Below are 2,985 nucleotides of genomic sequence, written 5' to 3'. Positions count from 1 at the left end.
TTATGAAATAAAAAACACAAAAAATAGGTGTTTGAAGCTTAGAAATCTACAGGTAACATGACCAAGGTGAGTTTTTGTGTTTATGAAAATAAAATGGAATACTTTGGCTGAGGTGACAGATATTAATTGCCTCCAAACTGAGTTTCACTGTGATTTTCAGGTTAATTCAGTCAGAATTCCACAGGCAGTCAGCTGGAGGGGTGGATGAATCCGGGAACAGCCGGTTTCCTAGCGACTAAATCAAGCCCGATATCATTATGGATTCTTGCATTTTTTTGGCTTTTTTCTCTTTTTTCTTATTTATCATGGTTTGTAATGAATTTTCTGATGTGAGCTTTGGTTTTGAGGCTGGCATATTGAGTTCAGGGCACAAGAGGAAGGTTGTTTTTCAATCAGGGCACAGCTGTTGGCTTGCTCCACTTCTGGCTTGCTGTCATTGTTTTGGGTGCCTCAGCCAATTTGTGGTTTCTTGTGTGGCAATTTACTAAATGTTTTCGGGGTCTGAGTTGGTTTTGCCTTCTTATTCCCAAATTTTGTATTCTGATGCAATACAAGCAACATTTTGGACAGAGTAGCCATTATGAAAGAAAAAAAAAAAAAACACAGCAAATTGACCTTTCAGGATTAGAAATCCATAGGCAACACAACCAAGGTGAGATTCTGTGTTTTGGAAAATGCCATGGAACGCTTCTGCTGAGGGGACTGATTCTAATTCCCTCCAAATGGAGTGTGAGTGCGATTTTGAGGTGAATTCAACCAGAATTCCAAAGTCAGTCTGTGGAAGGGGGGGGTGTATCTGGAAACAGCCACTTTCTTTGTGTCTAAATCCTGCCAAATATCACAAAGGACTCTTGCATTTCTTTGGCTTTTTCACATTTCCCTTATTTATCATGGTTTGTAATGAATTTTCTGATGTGAGCTTTGGTTTTGAGGCTGGCATATTGAGTTCAGGGCACAAGAGGAAGGTTCTTTTTCAATCAGGGCACAGCTGTTGGCTTGCTCCAATTCTGGCTTGCTGTCATTGTTTTGGGTGCCTCAGCCGATTTGTGGTTTCTTGAGTGGCAATTTCCTAAATGCTTTCTGGGTCTGAGTCGGTTTTGCCTTCTTATTCCCAAATTTTGTATTCTGATGCAATACAAGCAAGATTTTGGAGAGTAGCCATTATGAAAGAAAAAAAAAAACACAGCAAATTGCCCTTTCAGGATTAGAAATCTACAGGCAACACAACCAAGATGAGTTTCTGTGTTTTGGAAAGTGACATGGAACGCTTCTGCTGAGGGGACAGATTCTAATTCCCTCCAAATGGAGTGTGAGAGCGATCTTGAGGTGAATTCAATCAGAATTCCAAAGTCAGTCTGTGGAAGGGGGGGATGAATCTGGAAACAGCCAGTTTCTTTGTGTCTAAATCCAGCCAAATATCACAAAGGACTGTTGCATTTCTTTGGCTTTTTCACATTTCCCTTATTTATCATGGTTTGTAATGAATTTTCTGATGTGAGCTTTGGTTTTGAGACTGCAATATAGAGTTCATGGCACCGGAGGAATGGTCTTTTTCAAACAGGGCACAGCTGTTGGTGTGCTCCAATTCTGGCTATTGTCTTTGTTTTGGGTGCCTCAGCTGAAATTTGGTTTCTTGATTTTCACTGGGATTGTCAGGTTAATTCAGTCAGAATTCCACAGGCAGCAGCTTTAGTGGTGGATGAATCTGGGAACAGCCGGTTTCCTTGCAACTAAATCAAACCCAATATCATTATGGATTCTTGCATTTCTTTGGCTTTTTTCTCTTTTTTCTTATTTATCATGGTTTGTAATGAATTTTCTGATGTGAGCTTTGGTTTTAAAGCTGGCATATTGAGTTCAGGGCACAAGAGGATGGTTCTTTTTCAATCAGGGCACAGCTGTTGGCTTGCTCCAATTCTGGCTTGCTGTCATTGTTTTGAGTGCCTCAGCCGATTTGTGGTTTCTTGTGTGGCAATTTCCCAAATGTTTTCAGGGTCTGTGTTGGCTTTGCCTTCTTCCTTCCCAAATTTTGTATTCTGATGCAATGCAAAGAAGAGTTTGTACAGAATAGCCATTATGAAATAAAAAAAACACAACAAATAGGCGTTTGAAGCTTAGAAATCTACAGGTAACATGACCAAGGTGAGTTTTTGTGTTTATGAAAATAAAATGGAACACTTTGGCTGAGGTGACAGATATTAATTGCCTCCAAACTGAGTTTCACTGTGATTTTCAGGTTAATTCAGTCAGAATTCCACAGGTTGTCAGCTGGAGGGGTGGATCAATCTGGGAACAGCCGGTTTCCTAGCGACTAAATCAAGCCCTATATCATTATGGATTCTTGCATTTTTTTAGCTTTTTTCTCTTTTTTCTTATTTATCATGGTTTGTAATGAATTTTCTGATGTGAGCTTTGGTTTTGAGGCTGGCATATTGAGTTCAGGGCACAAGAGGAAGGTTCTTTTTCAATCAGGGCACAGCTGTTGGCTTGCTCCACTTCTGGCTTGCTGTCATTGTTTTGGGTGCCTCAGCTGATTTGTGGTTTCTTGTGTGGCAATTTCCTAAATGTTTTCGGGGTCTGAGTTGGTTTTGCCTTCTTCCTTCCCAATTTTTGTATTCTGATGCAATACAAGCAAGATTTTGGACAGAGTAGCCATTATGAAAGAAAAAAAAAAAAACACAGCAAATTGACCTTTCAGGATTAGAAATCCATAGGCAACACAACCAAGGTGAGATTCTGTGTTTTGGAAAATGCCATGGAACGCTTCTGCTAAGCGGACAGATTCTAATTCCCTCCAAATGGAGTGTGAGTGCGATTTTGAGGTGAATTCAATCAGAATTCCAAAGTCAATCTGTGGAAGGGGGGGATGTATCTGGAAACAGCCAGTTTCTTTGTGTCTAAATCCTGCCAAATATCACAAAGGACTCTTGCATTTCTTTGGCTTTTTCACATTTCCCTTATTTATCATGGTTTGTAATGAATTTT

Source organism: Oryctolagus cuniculus, unplaced genomic scaffold, assembly GCF_964237555.1.
Source record: "Oryctolagus cuniculus unplaced genomic scaffold, mOryCun1.1 SCAFFOLD_123, whole genome shotgun sequence".
NCBI classification, from domain to species: Eukaryota; Metazoa; Chordata; class Mammalia; order Lagomorpha; family Leporidae; genus Oryctolagus; species Oryctolagus cuniculus.
Note: the sequence above shows the minus strand (reverse complement) of the source record.